The 24,769-nt window shown below is 32.0% G+C and overlaps 1 long non-coding RNA gene across 1 annotated transcript; it reads right to left on the minus strand.

The window, feature by feature from the left end:
* Window positions 1–1,487: 1,487 nt before the first annotated feature.
* On the minus strand, window positions 1,488–3,096 carry LOC139905832 (uncharacterized). The gene is made up of 2 exons (XR_011780906.1): window positions 2,880–3,096; window positions 1,488–2,035 (listed from the first exon to the last, which is right to left on the minus strand). It is a non-coding gene; the product is annotated as an uncharacterized lncRNA (long non-coding RNA).
* Window positions 3,097–24,769: the final 21,673 nt, after the last annotated feature.

Below are 24,769 nucleotides of genomic sequence, written 5' to 3' on the forward strand. Positions count from 1 at the left end.
ATATGAGTTGAATTCCTATTTAAAAAAAAAGAATATGACTCATGATTTAGTAATGGATGAAGAATTAATGATGGTGTCTAGTTTGTATCTGCAATTAGTCTACTTAGATCTGCAACAAGTCTCCAAAACAATTGCTCATATTAACGAAGTAATTATCATTTGGAGTGTCCCGATTATATACTTTATAATGACGAGCTATATACATCTAAGATATTCTATATATACAATCTATTATCCACTCTAACTCTGTTTCCTTCCAATGCAGTAGATACTTGTGCTAGCTCACCTTCCATACACTCTAGAATAGGTATTCTCAATCTTTTTTTGGCATTAGCCCAAAATTAATGAAGAGATTGGATAGGAATTGAATGTTTGTCTAACAAAGTTCTTATTTTTTATTTTTCCAAAAATATTCTCAACAATTGTAGTTCCTTACAGAGGCAACATCGCGGGAATTTCATCTTTCATGGATGAAAAATCAACATTGAACGAATATTTCTAGTTTTGAATTGTCCTTATTATTCACAGAAGCATCGAAACAAATAAATAAATTATCCTTGTCTTCCAATCTGGAATTATTTTATGTCCTGATCAAGATTTTTTGTCGGCGTGTATTTATATCATTCGACAAGGAAATCTTTTTTAATAGGTCTGGTATTTTGTCAATTGTAAAAATGGTCTCCACGGCCATAACCATGCATTCTTTCAATTTCTCGCTCTTGATAAAAGGCATCTTGTTCTTGTTGATACTCCATGCTTCAGAAGCACTTCCACAGGGTGTTTTTTTTCACTTCACTTAGCATGAACAAATTGTACTATGACGTTTTAAAATATTATTCTTCACCACTACTAGATTATTATTGCACATCACAAAACCTGGGTTCGCTTGCTTCTTCCTTTCGTAAGAAAGACCTCTAATTTCAATTCGTTCTTAAGCTAGGCTTGGGCTGCGGGCCCTCCTGTTGTGAATGCCACCTATGTATGAAAAATGCGTAGTTATCAATTACTCTATAATGAGAGTAATTCATGATACTCTCATCCTCTTAACGGACAAAAACTATTCTCGTAGCCCACTTAATTTTTACAAAAGATACTCATTTATTTTTAAACCTGAAGTAAAAATTATTTGGAGAACAATAAGAAAGGCTTGAAGAAATTAATTGCTAAATGAACGGTTCTCATTTTTGACGCAATTTATAGTGCTGCTTTTACATCGATTCATACTACATTACAAAATGAATAATCCAAGTAAAGATGCTATACACGAAGAGATCTTTATTATATCTCTCAATCTGTCTTCTAAAAATACAATGGTCGTGAATAGCTGTAGATTTTTAAATTTTTTTTCCAAAAAATTAAATATTTGAATTTTTTTTAAAGAAAATTAATTAATTGTAAATAGCTGTGGATTTTTTTCCTAAAAATGTGATATTTGAAACACATAACGATGTGTACCAAGTGACCCAATAAAATATGAAAACTTTGAATTTTCAAAAAGGTATTATTTATTAAGTAACAATAGAATTTCAACAAAATTTATACAATAAATAGATTTAGTGGCTTTGATGGCCTTGGTGTTTGGATGACAGACACTGCTGACCTTCCCCTCGAAATGCACCCCGAAGTTGTAGTCGAGGGGGTTGGCATTTTGGTTGTAAGGGGGGGGGGAGTGTCAAAAATAGTTCGAAAGACTCATTCAAAAGAGTCTTGTAACGGAAGAGATGGGTTTCTTTCATTTCTGGTGTCAAAAGTGGCCTCTCTGCCTTCACAAGGCTCTTTCACCCAACTATTTTGACAGCTCTCCGGACATTATGTATGGGTTGAAAGCCCAAGGTGTCTTACATGGACCCTCATGGACTTGAAGGATTGGCTTGTATTATTTTCTTTAACTCTTTAACTTTAAGTTCTTCTTCTTCTCCAACGTTCAGAATTGCTAACGGTGCAACGGTGGCCCTGGAGAGGCCCAGTGTCCAAGAGTGCGCGAATTGAAATTTGTCGATCACTTTCAAGTGTCCTTCTCTCGACTTGTGCGTCACTATATAAATGGAAGTTAATGGGAATAACAATTCATAAAAACGTTATAGCAACCCCAAGATAAATTATATTTTATGTTATCTTGAATATATGTAGTTACCCATAAAAAAATTTGCCGCACAAAAAAGTTAAATTTTGATTGATTTATTTAATTTAACTTTTAATTATCTAATATATTATTTACTAGATAACAAAGGTTATGTGAAAAAGTTCCGAAATTAAGTAAAAACAAGTGGATTAGATAAAATAAATTACTCCTGAAGTTCATTTTAAATTAAGCAACTTTAAATTGGGGTTTATGTTCTTGTCTCTTAAACATTAACTGATTATTAAAATTAATTTACTTAATTATATTTAATATCAGAATTTTTTCACGTGACCTTATATTGCTAATAGTCCGAGAGCTTGGTGGGAAGATTTCACCATGTAAGGTACAGAAAGTTTGATCCCTTGAAATTGCTTATGTCACCTAGAACATAGATTTGTCAACCTGACCCCCCCCACCTGCTGGGTCTCGCCTATCGGAAAAGTGAGTTGAGATCCCCCTCCCCAAAGTCGGCCGAAAAAGGTTTTATTTGCGGTTTATTTTACCCCATAAATTACATAACCAAAAGTTGCATCAATGTATTATAGTTCTATCTCAAGGCATTATAAAAAAGCAAGATTGACCATCAATTTCTGTTTTGTAAAATTAAGTCTGACCTCACAAAAGTACCCCCCTAATTTTAAATTATCAATATCTTGATAATGCTTTATCAAGACATTATAACAGTCCCAATCTCAACATATTTTCAGTTACACATTGTATTATAAACTTTATAAATGCATATTTAAATAAAAATTACCTAGACATTTGCCATGGATAGTGTGGATTTGATATCTCCTCGTCACTGTCTTCACTTTCCTCACTAGTATCGCCATCTTCGTCAACATGCACTTAAAGAAAAAACACAAAATACACAATTTCATTAAGATCATTTTTTAAATAATGTTATCTATTTACCAGATTTCAAATTGAGATAAAATATAATTTTGATGTATGTAGCATTAATTGGGAGCACACTTTCTCAGTTTCTAACACTTTCAGTTTTTCTTGAAAATTTTTGTACCCACAAAATTTTGTTAGGCAAACATGCAATTCGTAACTTACGTTCTGCATCATCCTTCTGCAAGAGATCTGGCTCTGTGCAAACAATATCTAATGATTTTGAGGAAGAATTGTTCTCAAACCACACCAACCGGTAGCAACAATTTACATACTTCCATCCATTCTCTTAGGAAGATAATTCTGCTAGTGTCGATCTAGTTTCAGGTAGCCACCGTCTTGAAACTAAATGAGTGTGACGTATCTTTTCGAGTAGTGATATTGAACATGGTAGTATAAAACACCCTACAACTTTTGCACACATTTGATTGGTTCCTCATCTTTCTTTGGTGTGTACTTGTCCAAAACAACTGGAACCGCACTTCAATTTCACCAACAAACTTTTCAACTGTGTCAATAGTGGATGCTGACTCCATCTGACACAAGCTGACTGTGGTTCTTTGTTTTTCTGGAGGAACTTTAGTGGTCCTACTTTCCACTTTCCAGTCACAATCCGTGAAGGTATAATAGGCAGGTAGTGATTTGCTGCGTGTATCTGATTTATGCTTATATATCGGTGAGTGTTGTTGGTTTGTAATCCGGCTTATATCCATATCTTCAATCAAGGATCGTAAGAGGAACAGCAGCCTAGATCAATTTTGTGTCGGATGTGCGGATAACAAAGTTTTTGGAGTGAGTATGTTCGAAAGATAATAAAGCATACGACAATCAGCTCCTTCCTGATCGCTGCACAGCCCCTCTTCTCCACTTTCAACGACTCTTCCTTTGTCAACTTTGTAGCTGTAGCATGTACATCGTGAATAAGGTTTTAGTTAAAATATAAGAAAATTGATGAAATATGAAAAAAATGTAAGTTTCGATTTATGATCCTTCATTACGCTTGGTTTTTGTAGGTTTAAGCACATTTTATTAATAACTGTATTCAAGGTAACTTAATAGATATTCATCTTTTGATTGTTGGAATGTTGTTTATAAATTGTTATTCCCTTTATGTTTCATCTACAGAGTGAGGCCCCAAAACTTGCAGTAGGCTTTAATTAAGATTTCATCCTCTTTTTTTTTTTTAATTACTGGCCTTTATCACGGAACTAAACGACAGCTGAATAAAAAAAAGTTTTGTTTTCATCCCATGCTATAAGTGTAAAAATGCGCGACAATGTCAGTGCCGAGAGGACTGCCGATACCGTTAGCATCTTTATCAGAACTCCCAACAACATCGTGGAGTCTATTACAGCCCTATACAACCAAGAAAAATCAACAATTCTACAGCAAAAATTTGGCAGAATTTTAGCCTCCCTTTATGTAGCCCTTCTCCAGCTCTGACCTCAACCCCTACATTTTGCAGTTTAGGGGCGTCTTAAAGGATAATTTCTGCTTCGCTTTTTTTTCCAAACTTGGATTTGCTCCAACCTACCATCATGATAGAGTGATCCGCGATGGGCACATCCTTTATCATCAAGATTTGCCAATCTGTTCGCCGGAGTGTTGAGGATGTTATTGCTTGTGAATGAGGACATAGTGAATAAAAAATATATTTTTATACAGTATTTAAATCACAAATTGCTTTAGAGTTGTCCTTTATTGAATATTAATGTTGTTGCAATTGATTCATAATCACTTTTGTGTTCTACGGCTTGATTAAAAAATAACAAATGTTTGTTTTAGGCAGTGGGAGTTACAAGACCTGAATTTTGTTACATACTCTTATAGTTGGATACCAAGTTAATTTGTTTAATTGACCATAATTCATAGGATACATATCCCTTCCGCTCTCTTCCTATATTATAACATGTGAAATTGCATGACAACCCTCGAGCTTATTTAAGTTCTAATTTAGAATTTAATTGAAGGAACATAATTTGAACTAAAAGATCGAAATTCATTTCCTATCATTTTTATTTATTTATTATTTTTTTAAAGAATATATTGAGCAGAGAATTAATGAACCAATAAAGGACATTTAAGATATGATTTAAACTCTTTTCATGTGTTATTTATTCGCTTGTTATATTTACACTCTATTTATTTTCCAAATAAGTCCTTTAACATCAAAGACGGCTGTATTTCACTGATTTTAGGACTTATTCTGTTTGCTTTTTTTTTTTTAAGAAAAAAGGTTTCCGAGATACAATAAAAGTCACTACATGCAAAACGAATGAAAAAAAAATACCTTCCATATCATCATAAAATAATGAAATGATTTTTTTATTACATAAATTCGATCAACGAAAGCTCGCCTACTGAACATTTGTATAGGGAAAGTTTATCCTGGGATTACTTCCCAATTAAAAATTGGTAAAGGATAAAAACTCGCCTGCGGAAGACTCGTCTTCCTTGATATAATGTAAATAATAATGTCCCTTATGTAATGACGGATGTGTTCGAACCAGAGAAAAGAAAAATAAACAAACACGATAGCAATTTGATGGAAAAAGTGCTAATCACTTAATTATCAGTTATCAATTATTATTAAAATGTATAAATGACGGACTATTCATATTGGAAGATACTCATGGATGGACAAACAAATATAACATCAGATTAGGCAAGAGCAGTGATTTCCTCTTCGTTATGAGCGAAGATATATCAATTGAACAGGTTGCTGGATGTGGTGATCCCGGTATCTCATTCCCGAGAGAGGAGTCCACTCTACTCCCTTATGCACTCTGGTAGTTTTCCTAGGATGAACTCTCCTCCCGTCGTTCTCGTGGAATTTAGAATCCAAATTCGAACATCTCTTGAAATGGATGATCATGTTAGAAGTATATCCCTTAGATTGCTTTGATCTTCCTTTTACGAGGCATGACGTCATGAAATTGGCATTGGAATCAGGAAAAAACATTATGATAATGTTGACTATGTGCAAGTACACCCCGCATAAAAATGGGATCACTCGAAAAATATAAAATTGAACAAAAATTCTTGGAGATGCATATTTTGTAAATAGATCTTTTATAAAATTATACATTGAATATTTTTCTATAATATAAGCTATGATATTCCTCATCCCTCTGTATTATGAATAAGTTATATGGGTCTAAATAAGAGTCTCCTTTTTCAGCCCATAAATGGAATATAACGAGCTCAGAACAAGACACAAACTCAATAAAAACACTATATAATAATAAAAAACACTTTTACATAAGTTTTATTAATGCTATTTTAAATTTGGGGATTCTTAGATTAAGGGTAAAAAATGGCTCTGAACGATAATGTTCCTGAATTACTATAATCCCCGATATTTTAGAATTCAGATGGCCACAGGAGGGTGTGACAGAGAATCTCTTAAGACTCTACCCTGAAGACTTCGGGAGGACCCTACAACCTCCATGATCTCCTCGAAACTCACTTGGGCGTGGAGTTTTTTCAGACATCTTTTGCCTTTCGCCTTCATGCCGACAAGGTTAATTTTTGAATATTAACTGGAATAGTGCTTACTCTTAATAATGAAACCTTTTATTTTAAAATATTCACCCTAAAATAATCCCGATTTGTTTAAAGTCAAGTCTACAATTTTACCTTGCCCACTATAGCGTTCCCAGAATTTTGGGAACCCTTAAAATCCTGTCTTAATTCTTAAAGTCACGGTCAAAATGGTATGCAAATTCCTCTTCACAGAACAATTTTGCTTAATGACGTCATTATAAATCAATCTTTTCATTTTGTATCGTAATAATAAATACTTTGATTAGGCCAGAATAAAGAATAATGAAAATCTATTCTTTTATGTGAAAAGTATTTAAAGTTTTACTAAATTGATAAATTGAGGTACTAAAATTAAGGAAAATAATGTCTTTTGGAGGGTGTTTTAAAATTAAGGACTTTTCAAGGAGGGATAAAATAGAATGAACCAATTTTTTTTCCCATATTAAGGACTAATTCAACCCCTACTAAAAAGTAATACATACATAGTAATAAAAATCGTGTGAATTTTGGGCATGCTTAAAAAAATGAAAACAAAAATTAACATGGTCACCTGTCAATTTGATTTTTGTTTGTTATGTTAATAAAGAAGTATGTGAAAACGCCTCAATGTTGTTCTCCTTTTCATTAATGCAAAGGATTGTCCCATTTGTTCGTTATCAAAAAGTCCACGAGGTTAGCATGGACATTATATATCCCTAGTGGAAATTATAGTTTCTTGTGAAGTTGAATGAATCAGTTGGACTGAGAAATATATACAATTTATATACTAAAGAACGTTAGAACATACTAGATTTGATCAATTTATACGTAAAGGTATGTTCATTGTACATGTAATAGGAAAGGACTGACGTTCAAATATTAGTTCAATTCATATTTGTTATTGGCAATGATCTATTTTTTATTTATTCAACTAAATTTATCTAATTTGTAAAGTATGTACAATATTTCCAAATGTTGCTAAGTATATTCAGTCATCAAATAATATGACTCAACAATAGTGTACTGTAAATATTCAAAAGAAGAGTAATAAATTAGGGAAAAGGAAAAGGAAAAAATCCATATAAAATAAATTTACAGTTTTTTAAAAAGGACATTTTTGTATATTTGAAATATACAGGGTAGGGCAGCAAAACGTGTACTCGAGAGATAGATTTGTAAATACATCAATAACTTTATATTTTCAATAATAGGAAAAAAAACTATATTAACAAATAATGTAGACAAGATTTTTGCAAAGCTTTTTTTTCACACAATATGACGACCTTCATTATCAATCACAGCCTTTACACGTCACCTGAAGACCATGCCAGAGTTAATGACAAATTCCTCTGACAAGTTGTCTCATGCAGCCACTATGAATGACTTCAGTGAGTACACATTTGGGTGTGAGGTCCTGTTGGTTTATGTCTACAAAGTGCCCCATATAGAAAAGTCCAGTGGGTTTAAATCTGGTGAGGAAGGGGATCATATCTCTTAGGACCAGAATCGAGTCATGTTATTTCCACAGAACTTTTGGCACTTGACGGAAGTGTGAGAAGGGACATCATCCTGAAAAAAATTACTCTCCGGTTAGTCGGTCTTCAACCTTGGGAAGATGGTTTACCTAAGCACCTTATAAAAGGCCTCCTGACCGATTTTCTGCCCAGCCTTGAGAAAGAACAGAACCGTTTTCTTTCCATCCGAGGCCACATCGCTGGAAGAAATTGTTTGGGCTGAGTGGTTCACCCCCGGAACCTTTTTTGTACAAGCCAGAGGTCGTTCTGTTGGTAATTGAATTGATCAATTGTGAAAATTTACTTGTTTTCACGATTAGACCCATTTGCCTTGATCCATGTAAGGAGTTTCTTGTACCTCTAGAGCCTCCTGGCTATCATGGCTGGCGTGGGGTTCTTGTGAAAGAAGCTAATCCCAAGTTGTACTTTATACCCTTTCTCCTGGTCCTATAAGCCACAAAGAAGTCGTTGCTGAGACTATTCATCGACATAGTTGGATCTTCCTATATATTCTTTTTAAAACTTAACAAGAACTTCGTATCCCTTTTTAAATTATGCCCTCAACTTCCTGACATCCTAGAGAGGCTTTTCCATTTTTTTAAAATTCTTGTCAACTTAAAACCAGACTTTTAGAACACTTAGCAATGTTCGTAATCTTCATCACATCAACTGCAGCATCTAGAAGATCTGAGATGCGCTACCTTTTTGTTTGCTGCTCGGTCATGATGATGCAAAGACTAAATGATTAGTTTATTTATTTTATGTAAAAAAGGACGGCAGAAACATAATATCAAAAAAGAATCGCTAAACCTTTTCACAGTAACAATAAAATAACATTTACTAACAGTCCATGTTTTGCTGACCTGCCTGTTAGTCAGTAAGTTATTCTAAGGGAAATTTTTATTAGACTTCATTTTTGATCATAAATTTTTCAAGGTGTTTGATTCAATAAAAAAAATGAAAAAAGTAAGTTTATATAGGTAACACCCTTCAAAAAATGTCGAGTAGACAATTCATTTACGAATAATGGTATAATTTATAACGATCAAAACTTGATTTATATTAGTAAAAAAACACGTTTTATTGATTATACCCTTATATGAAAATATTAGCAAAAGTTACCAGGCGTTGCTCTGGGCAAGAATGTAGCGGGGGAAATCTCATTGACGATGATTTTTATAAATTGCTAGTCCAATATTCACCAAAATATTAATTTCTTTATTTTTAAGGCTTCAGTAGTTAAACGGACATAGAGTTACAAAATTTCATTTTGAAGCTGATCTACTGTCAATAATCATCCGTAGGACAAATCTCTCCAGTCCACCCCTGCGGACCCTCTTGATAATGAAACATACAACATTTTAGTCAAATTAGTTGCATCTGTAAAATTTATCATGGAATAACCAAAATATATTTTTTAAAGTCATTTAAGTAATAGAATTTTATTTAATAAGGTCTTTAAGTTTCTGTGTAAAAAATGTGGGAGGGAATATCAATTTTATCATTCAGAATTTGGATAATTTAGGTATTAATATTAAGAACCTCAGAACTAGGACCTAATTTGTGTTTTTTAAATGTAGGAATACTTTTTATGATATGGTTAATTAGGTCCCACCCACACGGAAGCATCTTCAGGTAAACGTAAAATATTTATCTGTTTTGGGCTTGTATCCACATAAAGCCGGAGCTCCGTTTCCCCTAAAATGATATTTTTGGAAAACGGGGTTTACAGTGAAATCATCTGGCAACGCTGTTTACACGTTATATAATTAGGGCTGGGCATCGAGTGAGGTGTGTAAAAAGCGGGAGCAAGACATATGGTATTATTGATTAAAAGTTACGGTTTTGGAGGATAGAATATCACGTGATGCTGGTATTAAAATAAGAATCTTCTATATATCATACTACACTACAAGAGTTTAATATGACAAGTATTTGGAATTTTCAAATTCAGGAATACCTGAATTACTTCATAAAAATCATGAAAAAACTTCCAAATTTCTATATATTGATTTATTAACAAATATTAACTAAATTAGCTAATATGATATGCCATACAATGAGTAGTCAAAAACTTATGATTATCACTTAACCCGTAGCAGTAGATTCCCAGTAAATTTAGACATTCCGTCTCCAGCCTCTCCAGTTTTTTAATCAATCCTGACTAAACAATGCACCGCCCCTAGAACATCTTCAGAATGGAATCCAGTAGGATGCCTAATCCGGCAAACTATTGCTAGGGCATTTTAACGTATATTTGTGATATTAAGTTAAAGTAGTATGGGTAAATTAAAAACACAAATAAAAAACGATTAATTATAACGAAAAATATTAATTAGAAAATATAGTAGCTATACACAGAAAGTGAAACAAATTCCTAATAACAAACTACACTAAATATTAGAAATGTATTCAAAAAAAATTATCAGGGACAAATGATTCGAAATTGAAATTATTAACACTAAATATTACAAATGTATTCAATAAATTATTAGGGACAAATGATACGAAATTGAAGTTATTTAAATTAAATATTAGGAATTGATTCAACAAATTATTAGGTACAAATGTAGTAAAATATATATATACTATAATAATGAGTCATTTTTATACAGAAAAAAATATACTAATTATAAGTAGAAATAAAATCCGTCTTTTTCCTATCATACTTCAAATTCTATGTAGAATCCTCATTTTTCGTCATCTAAGTAATTTGTAAAGCTTATCTCCAATTTTCCCTTTAATTCTGGAGATTACATCCTTGCTGACAACCTTCGTTAATCTATGTAGAGTCCTACTAGGGACGGTTCTATCGGCATATTTCTTCATAAATATGAGAAAATGGAGTTCTCCAAGGTGAAAAAGGTATATTACAGGAAACTAGCATCTTTAAGAGGTCTGTGCTAAAGTTGTCAGAATCGTCATGAGTCAAATGTTGTTCGTATGCATTCATACAGGTATACGCGTCTAAAACTGAACACTCTTTTAAATTTTACGACTTGAGGGCTTAGCGAGGGGTTTGCTTGTAGACCTTAAGGCCAAAATCTTTCTTAACTAGCCGGTCCATGGTCCTTCTGCAGACATTGAACTCCCTGGAAAGGCGGCTGATGGTGACCTTGCCTCTCTTGTCATCGACATACTTTTTCACGGTAGCAACCATTTCGTCCAACATTCGAGGCCTTGACTTAGATCTTGTGGTTGCCTCAGGAGTCCCTGTGGCTACCATGCTGTAAACGGTGGTGCGGCTGCAGTTCAGAACCTTGGCAATTTCAATGGGAGTTTATCCCCGCATGGAAAGTTCCAAAATTGCGACTCGACGTCTCTCCATATTATCAGCTGTTGTTTCACTGTTGCTATTAAGATTTTGCTGAAGTTTTGAAGTCAAGACCCTTGCCTCAAAGTATAAACCGGTTTCAACTCAATAAAATCACGAATATGTGCATGGCGTAAAATTTAAATGAGTATTCAGTTTTAGACGCGCACACCTGTATTCTTGAATGCATACATAAGGGCATTAAGTCTCGTTTGACTCTGGATGGGACCTCTAAGAGCACTTACATCAGCATATTTGATTAAATATTTTATTGTCGTCTGGAAGGTATTTCCAAATTTCATGGCCTCCATTAATTTCAATCCAGACGTAGGGAGAATTTTTTTTTCGGCATTTCACTAATTTTATTGTGCAAACTCAAAGGTACTCGGTGAACAATAGATTCTTTGAGGAGAAGTTAGCACAACAATAATTCGAGAAAGAATGAATAAATAAGAAAAAAGGGAGATTCTACCAACTGTTTTCCTTTTCTAATCTCAGAACAGTAATTTATTTGACCAAACAGCGCAGTTTCAAATATAATTAATAACAAGCACTACCATCTACAGCTCTTATCTATTATTAAAGAAGAAGGAAAAATGAGCATTTAGCGTGTACAAATTTTTCTGAATTTGTACAATTTGCTTGTACAAGCGGACTGTATAAATTATTCCAAAAGAAAACGGGGGTTCAGTTTCTCCCATTCTAGGAGCTGTTTTCCAAAATATCGTTTTAGGTAAAACTTCGTCTTTATGATGACAGGTGCATCCTTTGGAAGGAAGGCCAACCACCAGTTGTACTGGTGGTTGATTTTCTGGTCATCGCAAAAAAAAAAAATCACGTCCGAGAAAAACCAGGGCATGCCCTGATGAAGTGGGTGCTTTGTGGCGGTTTGATGAACTTTTGGAAGTATTTTAAGCGCTTTTTCTTGGCATGTTTTATCAAGATACGGCCCTCCCTCATCTTGTATGGGTAGTAACAAAGGTTTTAGTTTTATGTAGAGCCGTCTCAGTGACTCTGATCTGCCAACTTCTCCAGCAATTGCCCTGATAGACTACCCTGGGCCACAAATTCCGGCGTCTGGACACGGTTACTTCGACCTTTGAAGTCAGTTCACATTGCTGTTGCCTCATAATCACTTTTACAGTAATCAAATCCCCTCCTAACCTTCTGAAAGATCATCTCTCTGAGTTCCAGTGTTCGAACAATTCTAATGTTGTCGTCCCCGATGTGAATTCCTAGGAGGGGTCCGTGCCTTTTCCAAATATTTGGGATAACGAATTCGTCAATTGGTTCTATTTTTTTAACTGGTGTAAGTTTGATCAAGTAAGTTTGAACTCAATTATTAAACTAACGTAGATACTTTAATATAATATTTGTGATAATGATACCAAGCGTTTTATTTTTCAAATACCGATTATTCAGAACAATTTTGAGTTCCATATAGCTACTTTTTTCACTCTTAAGCTCAACTGTCAAAAGGAAAATTGAACAACATATGGTATTGAATGTATCCCCCATTAAAAACCTTGACCTTCTATATTTTTCTGTTCTGTTAATTAGCATTTAGAGAGTAGTTATTAATTTTCATATACATTTAATTGATAATCTTATCAATGACAGAATATAAAATGACACCAATTGTAAACAAAGGCCTTTGATTGATATAAAATAATATATAAATTCAAATCCCGTGTAATTCCTTTTTTGAGTTTGAATCATACAAGAGTCAATTTATATGAAAATTATTGAAAACAGCTGATATGATAACACATTACATCATTGTTTATTTAAGAAAATGAGCCGTGACGGACCGATGCCTTCATACTAAAATGTAAAACACTTACGTTCTACATACTCGTATACAAAAAGGTAGAAATGTTTCTCAAACTTATTGCAATACGTTTTTAATGGGAGATACATTCAAGGTGATATCCTATTAACATGTAAATTAACTACGACTTTATTTAATTGTCTGCTATTGATATTTATAGTCAAGTATTTTATAAGGGATTGTCTTGTACGTTGATTTATTTAACTCAAATTAAAGCATGTTGAACAATGATAATATCTCCACAACTTTAAAAATAGGATATATACCTCATCCCTTGTTTTTTCCTCAAACCTATTGATGCTTGGTGTACGATTAATAAGATTAATTTTTTTCCCAATAATACTATCTCCAAAACGAATTGATATATATATATAAAAGTTTAAAAAATGAAAAATTTGGATTATAAAAATATATTTTATCTTTTAAAGAGAGTGCATTAATTGAGAACATTCTTAATCTTACTTAATCATACATTTGGTCATTTTCAACTGCTTATTTGGATCTTGACTCTGACACAATCTAGGAAACTATTTCTACAGGATCATTTGTATAATTAATGCAGTTGCTTCAGTTGTGTAGGCTACTTTCAAATATTCATTGTTCAGTCAAGTATTTAAATTTACTTTTAAAAATGTCATATTCAAATGAAAAAAATTTACTATTAGCTGAAAAATCAGTAAAGATTGTCCTTTCTTGGTCATTTTTGGAAAAGCAGGGCCGCTTGCAGGTGTATATATATTTTTTAGCTAATTTATATCTATTCACAAAAAATTAAAGTTTTTGAAAAAAAATTCAAAATTAAATTTAAAATATCAAATTTTATGTAAAAATTTCAAAAATTAAATTTAAAATATCGAACTTTATGAAAAAAAATTCAAAAACTCATAGTTTCAGACAAACAATTCAAAATTCACACCTGTTCACAAAAAATTAAGTTTCAAATATTGAATTTTTTGAACAAAAAAAAAAAAAAAAAAGATAAACTTCTGGTAAAAATAATTTAAAAAATGGATTATCTAGCAATTGATATATTTTTAATTAAGTTATAAATGAGTGATTCTTAGAAATTAAGTTTCAAATCCACAACTATTTACAAAAAAAATAAATTTTTCTAAAACAATGTCAAATATTAAAGTTTTTGGAAATAAATTTCAAATATTAAATTTTTCGAAATACATTTCAAATATTAAATTTTTTGATTTGTTGTATAATTTGCAATTTTTTTTATTTAAAAGCAAAAAATACTTAATTTGGACTGAAAGGGCCGCCGCCCCTCCAACCAACCCTCTGTGGACTCCCCTTAAAGGATGATACAGAATAGCTAGAATAATTGTAGTGCATTATAGTTATTTTTGTAAAAATATATTATCCCTACTCGACCCCAAAAAAAGAATGATTATTAACCAACTACCAACTAATTTCCAAATATTTTTTATTTTCTTTTTTAAGAAGATAGTTTGAGAGGTACAGTGAAAATATGTATTCACTAGTATATGCTAAATACCTATTGATGAAGCTTGGGTGTATTTCTTAGCTGGCCCTATCTTTTTGGGTATTGGTAATAGCTAAATCGGGGTGTTATAATTGGAAGACTTTGTTGGACTCAGAGTAGAATCAAGGATCAACATCGAAGTAATTCTTGCCAAAGTCCTACAAAGTCCGACATACACCCAAAAGATGTTCTCAAGGGGGTTGGCATCGTGGCTGTAGGAGGCCGAAAAAAAGTATTGAAAAGAGTCTTGCAACGGAAAACATGGTTTTTTTTTATTTCTGGTGTCAAAAGTACCCTCTCATCTCTCACAAGGCTCTTTTCACAAACTTTTTTGATTGCTCTCTAGACAGTCTGTTGTGAAATCCCGAGATTTCATGCATGGACCATCATGGACTTGAGGGGATTAGCCTGGGTGGTTTTATTTAACATATCCGAATCCAGTTTGGCCTTTTTGACATAACCCTTCTTCCACTCCAACGTTGTGGACTTGCTGCATGCGTAGGCGGTGGTCATTGAGACCCCCAATTGCGTGGAGTGAGAAAATGGAAATTCTTCAATCACGTTCACGTGTCATTTTCTCGACTGTTACTTAAGCTGGAGAGCTGGGGTTGTTTTGGGTTTCTAACCTATTGTTTATACTTTAATATACCAAAATAAGAATTAATTTCAATTACTCTACCTTCATTAATTATTGAATTAGTAAGTGATCAGATTTCAATCGACCAACCGGTGAACTCCAAAAACATTCTTCATTCTTGTGAGGGTTACCGTTTTGATTTTTGGTTTCTTTTTTTTAAACATATCCAAAATACTCAAAATTTCCATTACTATATACAACCTGGATTACACAAAAGAAAAATAGGGGGAGGATACTTTTAATTTCTGCGTGCAATATCATAACATTCCCTTATTTTTTCCTATAACATAATGTATATATTATTATTTTTTAGAATTTTTTCACTCTGAACATTGATGAAACTTTAGATTCTAATTTGGGTGAAGACGCAAGGTAAAACATGTCATCCGAGTTATACCCATTAAATCTTAAAAAGAGGAAGAAATGGATAACGCCCATCGAAAAAGTTTGGAGTTATTAGACTTATCCATCAAATAACTATAAACCTCCAATGCTGAATTCCTTAATATTTATAATAAATGTGACCTGGCTGGCTATATCATAATTTTATTAGTTTAATATTCGATATCTTCTGAAAATTAGTAATATATTACTTCGGAGAGCAATCCATCTTTATTTGCTTCCGCCACAACTACCCAAAAAGATGCATAAGACTTAATATATCAAAAAATAATAGAAATTTGTCAATGGTTTCTGAAAAAAAGCGAACATCATTGTTCGAAAAATGTTACCTACGTTCATAAAAAACTTTGCTACAGAAAAGATGGATCATGATCGGCAAAGTTATAAGCGAAACACACTTGGATAAAAAAGATAGCGGTCCTAATCTAAGGAAGTTATCAAAATTGAATGTTGAATTGTAAACATTCATCTATACATACATGAAAGATAAATTCAATATTTTTTAATAAAATATTTTATATTTATTTTGTTTACACAGTTTTTTTCTCTTCATTTATGAGTCTATTCCAAATCCATTATTGACCTAATTATTGCAAACTCTTAAATATATCCAAATTTCGAAATAATCTATATGATTTATTGAGTGCGCTTAGCTATATTTGTAATGACGACTAATGTATTTGTTTATTTTTCCAATTCTATACCTTTATAGTGAATACAATCTATGTTATATATCTTAGAATGAAATATTCGAGAGTGTCTCTGTATATATGTATTTGCATCTAGTTTTTTGATGAATACTTTTTTATCCTACAGTAGGACTTTTTTACTGTGTTAATAAAAAAACCTACTTTTGCGAAGTTTGAGGCATTGCAGGGCATATTTGGTGTAGAGCATGCTATTTAAATTTAGAAAAAGGGGGTTTGAGTCAAAATTGGTAATTTTGAAGCCTCTTATTCCGTCCTAATTATGACGCATAAATTGCCCTTCTCATATTTTTATTATTTAGTTTGTCGGTAAAAACATTGTCTTTTTTCATTCCCAGAAAATTAATTCCCTGCAAAATTCATCCCCAGAGATTTAGTTCCCACTTTGAAGGGGGATATTTAGCGACGTCATCCGGTTTTTGTATCTAAACTATTTAGTAGTTTTTGTATAGGGCTGTAGAGGGAGGGCTGAGAAGTCGGTAATGGAGATGAGCCGTGACTAGTGATAGATTGGAGACGGATATGAATGATGAACACTTTTTATGGGTTTTAAATGACGTCATGATAAATATTAATAGTAAGTAGGAATAGAATCCCGATCCATGGATAATATTTATACCTTGGAAAATGGAAGTAAATCGCGTAAATACTCTTCTTCTTCTTGTATTTTCCAAGGTATACACACCATAAGTGATCTCCTATCCATCACTCATCTCTAGTTCCGACTGTCCAGTCCTCCCTCTACAGCCATGCACAAAAATTAATAAGTAGCTTAGAAAAATTAACCGTATGTACTCACTAAATATCCTCTTCAAAGTGGGAATGAAATCTACGGGGATGTATTTCACTGGGAATGAATTTACTAGGAATGAAATCACAGAGCTTTGTTTTTAACAAATGAAGGAGTCTAATATGTGCTTAATGAATTGAGATACCCTGTTTCATCAATTATAATAGTTTTCTTTATGTCTATCAATTATCACTGCAATTAGGATTATTTTTGCGATGTGATGTTTAATTAATAGAGCAAAGTTTAACAGTTTGGATTGTTTGGATATTTGTATGAAAATATATTTGATATTCATATTTTTGTTAATGAAATCTCACAGATATTTTGCATGTAACATTGTCGTATATACAGGATGTACTTGAGATAGTGTTCCTGATCATATTCGGATACATATTTTTGAACTAAAAATAACATTTTAGTTACATTAATGAAATGTTGCAGGCGTTTTGCATGTAGTATTGAGCGTGTATACAGGATGCACTGTATATAATGCTCCCTGATATATATCATATACATGTTTTTGATCTCAAGAATAACATTGTAGTCATATTCATGAAATCTTCTGGGGTTTTGTATGTAGGATAAGACTCACCCAGATAGCGCTCATCAGTCATTAATAAAGAAGGGATATGTCTTTAAAAAAACAACTAAATTCAAGAATGTGAAAAGACGGTTGATCCGTACGCTCTTTTTTCTTCTTTGTTCATTATTTAGTAAGTCGTGGATGTGTTAACAATGCCCTCTAAAAGAAGAATTATCTCTTATCTTTGATATAGATTTATTTAAAAATCCACTTTTAAATAAATATATATGAAAAATCATATAACAGGCAGCTGACATTGAAAAGGTTCTTAATTCAATATGTCTCGCTCATGCTTTCTCCTTGAGCTCTTACGCAAATCCCATCTCCTAGTCAAAACGTCATATTTTTTTTTCTCTAGCTGTTGTTATTATCGATTCATTCTAGAGGAGAATACATATATCATCTATGTATTGAGTAGCTACGTGTGGGCGTGCCCTTGAAAAACGGTGAGTAAGAATGAGGATTTCTTAGGTAGTTATCCTCTATATATTTTTACAAAGTATGTCTGAAGGACGATGCCTAATGACTCCGGGGAATACCGGGCACTACTGCTAGTGATGGATACAATAGGGAAAATGTCCCCCTACCCTGTTTTTTTTCTAATTAAAATCGCCAAAACCACGTCAAAAATGGCTAGAGAGGCCTCAAATTTTCCTAAAGTTACTTTTATAATGGTCTTTATCAGAAAATATCATTGTGCAAAGAAATAATATTAACCCAAACACAGGACAGTCTAATATGCTTCTCACATGGTTTTGTGTACCTATAGGGAAGTTCCTTCAAGGTTATCAAAATCCTACCTTATATAATCTGGAACAAACCAAATAAATATCTACTGGTATAATTCCTGTTTTGCTATATTTATGCTTGTGTGAAATAAAATTTTCATCCTTTATAAAACAAAAAAAATCATACATAAAAGGCGGAAAATATAAACGTAAATAAAATTTGAACTTTGATTGTTCGTCTTGTAGGGAATTACCAAAACATAAATGGACATATGTCATACAATTACAAAAGATTCATTTTATATAGTGGGTGTGGATTATTAGACCTACTAAACATTATGTAGTTCCCACCTTTACTTTTATTGTATTTCGAATCCAATTCTTCCAAACTATCGAATTAATAATTATTCATAGCTCAGCAAGAACTAATTCGAGTTCAACAAATCAATGTTCAGGACACTAATGAGGGGGGGGGTCGGATTGGGTAACTTAATTTAAAAAAGCGGATCCTGTAATGGTTAAAAAAATATAATAACCGTTACACGTTATTTATTATTTACCAACGGGATCCCAATTTTCCCCGGCATCTCATAATTGAAAAAAAGGTTGACCGGTATCCTGCTGAAAAACAATTCTCTAAAGCTGTTCAATATTTCTATAAAAATTATTTCCCATTATACATCGAAATCCGTTGCTTCAGATTTACGGCTTTACCCGGTATATATGATGACAAAATTGTGTAATGATTTTTGTAGTATAATATAAATATAAACGTTTCACATAGTAGACAAAACCCCATTATTGAGTAAACAACAGAAGATTTAAAGCTTAATACATTATCAAAGGCAGAATGCAGGTGCGCTGCTGTGAGTATTTTGGTGAATATTGATCTGATGTCTCATAGATGACATGGATCCGGAGAAAAAAAGGGTTGCAGTTTTGAGGAAGGTCCTGGAAGACCCCGGACCCCAGGGGATTGATCACAGGGAAAGAAGTGCTCAAGCACAGCAGCAGATCGTGTAGACCAATGAGTTTATCAGCCATATGAAGAAAATGATTGATGCTGAATAGAGGTCCTTATACCACTTAAAAGGCCTTGATCGACTCCATCGTCCTGGAATTCGGAAATTTAGATTGTCCTCTAGTTTTCAAGTCCTGTGTATGGTCCAGGACACAAATCCAGGCAGTTTTTGTGGACAACAGAGGCTTCATTGAGTGAGATATATTTTCAATGATTGTATTTACTGCTCAGTTTTTTGTTTTTTTGAAAAAAATATTAAAAAATGAGAATTTTATATCGATTTAAAGTAGATGATTAAAAGAGCTGAATTTTGTCGTTATACCATGTAAATAGTTTTTAGACATGGCATTTGATATAATGAGGCAAAAATGGATCAAAAATATTTTAATCGAACAACATTTGCAGAGGGAATGTCATATATAATAACCAAATTCTTACAAAATAATCACGAAATGGTAGTATTATACAATATACCCTTCAGTTCATATTCCAGGTATTTTAATTTTGCTATACATGGATTTATTCTTTTAACAATACAAATATATTTTTAGTTCCTCAAATAAGTTATTAGTCTGTATATAAACTGTTACACACCTTTTTAAAGTCTAAACTCAACTCCGTAAAGATGAGTAAACACATAAAACGTTCCCATTATGTCATCATGAAAGATCAATGGTCTTTTGTCGTCAGATGTGCATCTATAGGTGCGGCAAAACACATGACGTAATAAAATATGCTGTAAATTAAATATATAAGATCTACGAAGTACAATATTATTTAGGATTGCTGATTTTTATGTAAGCTGTGATAATCCTTTTCATTTTGTATAAGGAAGAGTGTCATGGACTGTCATTAAATGTTTTCATTAAAATAATATTTATTGGTCTCATCTCAAAAAATAACACGATCTTATTGTATGGCCTATCAAGTTTTGAAATCCGTTTGGCGTGAGATTCCAAATTTTCTACGTGATAATGTCATTAAAGCATGCCCTTAAGTATTTCAATAAGTTCTGATAAACAAAGAATAGTGTAAATACGCTGGTATGTAAAATGAATTTTGTTTATTTTTATTAAGACTAAAGTACTCATCAGACATCCCAACATATTTAATTTATTTTCACAAAACCTCATCAATTGGTATTTTATACTTGAGAAAAGAACTCCTCATAATGATGTAAGTTGTGATGAAAATCGTTTGTATAATGAGTTTGTTAAAAAATAGAAACCAAAAATTAACATGGTAACACTGAAAATTTAAAAATGTTTTCTAGATCAGCTACAATCAGCTGTGACAAGGGAGGAGAGGAAGAAGGAAATAAACAAGGACATTGGCAAGAATGACTCCGATGTGGATCCCCAATTCTACTCTGAGTCCAACTAGGGCCTACAATAATAACTTTGCTACTAATCCTCGAGATTACTCTCTGTCTTGTATGAACACACGCGAATGTTCAATCAGGGGTTGATTATATTTTAATATATTTAGGAAAGGAAGTTTATTACTCAAGAATGAAATGAAATGACGACAGCTAATGGACGGAAAATTCATCCTTCAGTTTACCAATTCCAAAAAAAAAACCGTCCCAGCTAAAAATTAACTCAATTTATCTCACTAGATATAAGTATTATCATAATTGTAAATCAGGTGTGTTTTTTAGCTGGCACGTTCATTTGTAATTGGTAGTATAAAAAACGTCATTCTTATTTAATTTCTGAGTAGTCCTTTTCCAAATACATTCAATTATTTTCAAAACCTGTTTGAACGTTCGTGTGTGCTCATAAAAGACGGTGAGTAACCCTGAGGGTTTGTTGCGGAGATATAATTATAAGTTCGTGTTGGACTCAGAGTAGAATTGGGGTTCGGAGTAATTCTAGCATATGTTCTAGTTTATATCCCTTTTTCCTTCCTCTTTTGTCACAGCGGAGTGTAGCTGATTTAATGAACCATCATGAGCATTATTCTTTCTCTTCTCCTAAATATTCTTCAAATTGCTAGGGTTACAATGTTGATTTTTGGTTTCTTTTTTCTTTAACATCTCCCTTCCACACTGGATTTTCACCTTTGAGTATTTTTGTATTGAGTAATTACGTGTATTTGTGCTCATGAAAAACGAAGAGTAACACTCAAGATTTCTTGGGAAGTTAACTTCTTTATTATTTATTTATTTATCTACATTATTCATTGATTACCATTTTGCTTAACAAGTTATTTGAACAAATAATTAATTAATATATCAGTAAAAAAATTAAAATACACCTATTTAAATATATTTTGTATCGTTAACGTTTTTTACGTGGATTCATCCCATGAAAATATGTGGTTAGCTTACAGTTATCAGTGACAAAATGATATGTAACTATTATTAATCAAACAATCTGTTGAACTATATATCACAAAAATACTTCACCACTATTTTTATATGTGTAATTAATATATCAACCTATATTTGGTAATATAAATACTCTTAGAGTCAAATCCGGGTAAAATCAACTTTTATTCGGGAACAATCTTTTTTAACTGCAAAATGTCTTAATTGAAAATGCATCAAATTTAGAAATATGTATTTATAAAAAAAGTTATAGAGCATATTTCTATCATACTGTTATCTCCTGGTCTAAAAAATTATTAGTAAAAATAAATTATTGATTTTATGTACTAAATATTTATTTATTAAATATAATTATAGGTGGTAGGACAAAATTCTCTGTGGACAACACTCCCCTAGGAATATCCCCCCTCCCCATAAAAAAACTCCAATGGATTTAAATATTTCATCTTTCTTTGGGTATAATTACTCAACTATTTTAAGTTCTCATAGAGTATAAACGAACAGGCTGAATTTTGAGCCCTTTTTAAGATATGTTAGCTAAAAAAATGAATCGCAGCAAATGAAAATTGCGGACTTAACGTTATAAAGCTTCAAATGGTATGCATAGACTTAATCATGAACCATTTTTTTATACTCTGAATCGGAGGATAGGGATTATTCCATATATACTTAAGAATGCCATTTGTATAATAAAAACACAGAACGTAAATCTTTCTTCTTTTTTACACATTATTTAATTGGTCATCGTAGTGTTTATTTTCCCTATGATTAAACATTTCTTGGTAAAAATTGTATTAAAAATTTATAAAATGTTTTTGAATTTAAATATACTGATAACATTTTCCTAACAATAATGCTATTTTAAATGTAGAAAGTTCTCCGCTTTAAAAGTAAATAATTCATTTCCCTTCTTAAATCATATAATAGGCAGCGGATAGAAAACACAATCTTAAATCAGTAATACCATATGTCTTTCTCCGGCCTTCTCCTTGCATTCATTTTTGGTTATTACCAAAAATGGCATCCTTAATCCTACATTTCTTGTAGTCCCTTTTAAATAGAGTATATTGATTTAATTTTTTATCCAGGGGTAAGAAAAAGAGAATTCAATTTAAAAAAATCCATTGTATTTCTTATTTCGTTTCTTTATATATAACACATGGACTTAAATGTCTTGGGTTTAATAAAGAAAACACAGGATTTTTTTTTCGTTTAAAATTGGCTTTTTTTTTAAATTATTACTTTTTTTTAATTAATTTTATATAACAGAGTTTATATATACTTTTCAAGCCATTGTTTAGCTTCAACAGTATTTTTTCCTATATCGAAGCAGTTTAAAATTATAACACGAAATGGTTTTTGATGCATGGTTTAGGAAATAACAAAAGTAGTGTCACACTTAGCAAAATAACTCACAAACAAAAGAGCAAATTTTCATTACATTTCGACAGCTGCCTTTTGAAGGTGGGTACTAATTGAAAATGATGTGAATTAAAAAAAAATAGTGTATGAGGCCGACTTTTCAGCCCATGTGTTATATTCAAACATTAACGATCTGTAGTTTGTAGGGATTAATTAATAATTTAATTTAAATTTATAATCATTATCAATTATGATCTTATCAATTCTCTGCAATTTCATTCCTTCTTACATTTAATAGCAATTTTAAAATAAAAAATGGTACACTTAGTCGGGGTCAAAAACAAAACAAAAAATAATGCGTGTTCTTTATACAGCATACTCGTCTATATAAAGTTTTCCCTGGATTGGGTAATGCACCCCTTAATTTCCTCACAAATGTAATATTTTTACATTATCAAATTACTAACTTTTATTTTTAAATATCTATCTCCTTGAACCCATTTATTAGTGATATACTGAAATGATAACAATCACCTCTCAATTGAAGATAAGTAAGTTAAAAGAAAAATAGTTGATTTGTTTAATTTCTTTACTTTTAACTCTCCATGACCCTTGCTACCATTCGCTTGTATGTATTGCACTGTAAATTATTTTATACTAACGGTAGTACCCAGCATTTCCGAGAGTTATAAGGCGTCGACAAACATATATTTATTTGATTTGTAGCTACTAACTCAATACTTAGACGTTCTCTCCTTAAAAATATTATAATAACAGGTTGATTATTTCTTTTAAATATGATTATATGATCTAGGGAGTACTTTAGCTTGTTGCTTAACCTCATCTAATGGCACATTTATTTTTTCCGGTTTCATATAAAGTACTTCCTTATTTTTCTTTTTTAATATGAGCTGAACTAAACGCTTACGAGATTTCACTCATTCATACAGGGTATACTCCTTTTTTTAAATACTGTATTGGTATATAATATAGATCGTGGAGGACTAAATCAGTTTAAACCATTAAACTTTATTTTTTTTAAACCTTTGACTGTTTTTCATATATTCAGATCTTATATGTTTATACAAAAATAAAGTTTTGAATCTTCTTCCTCCTCTTCCTCCGCCTGTTGCTGTGCCACTTTTCGAGACTCTACTTATAAAAATTAAAAAAGAAGATTGCATTAACCAGTTAATTTGTCTTGGATTGCTCCAATTCAAATGAACACTTATGATAATTTAATCTCTTCAATTAAGCCAAATAGTGACATTGGATCCCTAATTTGACATATTACTTTGGTAATATTTCTTCTTGATTACTTAAGAACACATTATCTTTCTATTTTGGATGAGGGTACAAGCATCCATACATTTTGAAACAAACATCACATCACATTTTCATTATCATTCCCCATGCGTCTCTGGAACGGGCAGGTTCATACTAGCATTCGTACGAATTAACTTTGCTTTAATGATATAGAAGATAGGAAATACAGTTTCTTTTCTTTAACGAG

The sequence above is a fragment of the Lepeophtheirus salmonis genome, chromosome 6 (assembly GCF_016086655.4).
Source record: "Lepeophtheirus salmonis chromosome 6, UVic_Lsal_1.4, whole genome shotgun sequence".
Taxonomy (NCBI): domain Eukaryota; kingdom Metazoa; phylum Arthropoda; class Copepoda; order Siphonostomatoida; family Caligidae; genus Lepeophtheirus; species Lepeophtheirus salmonis.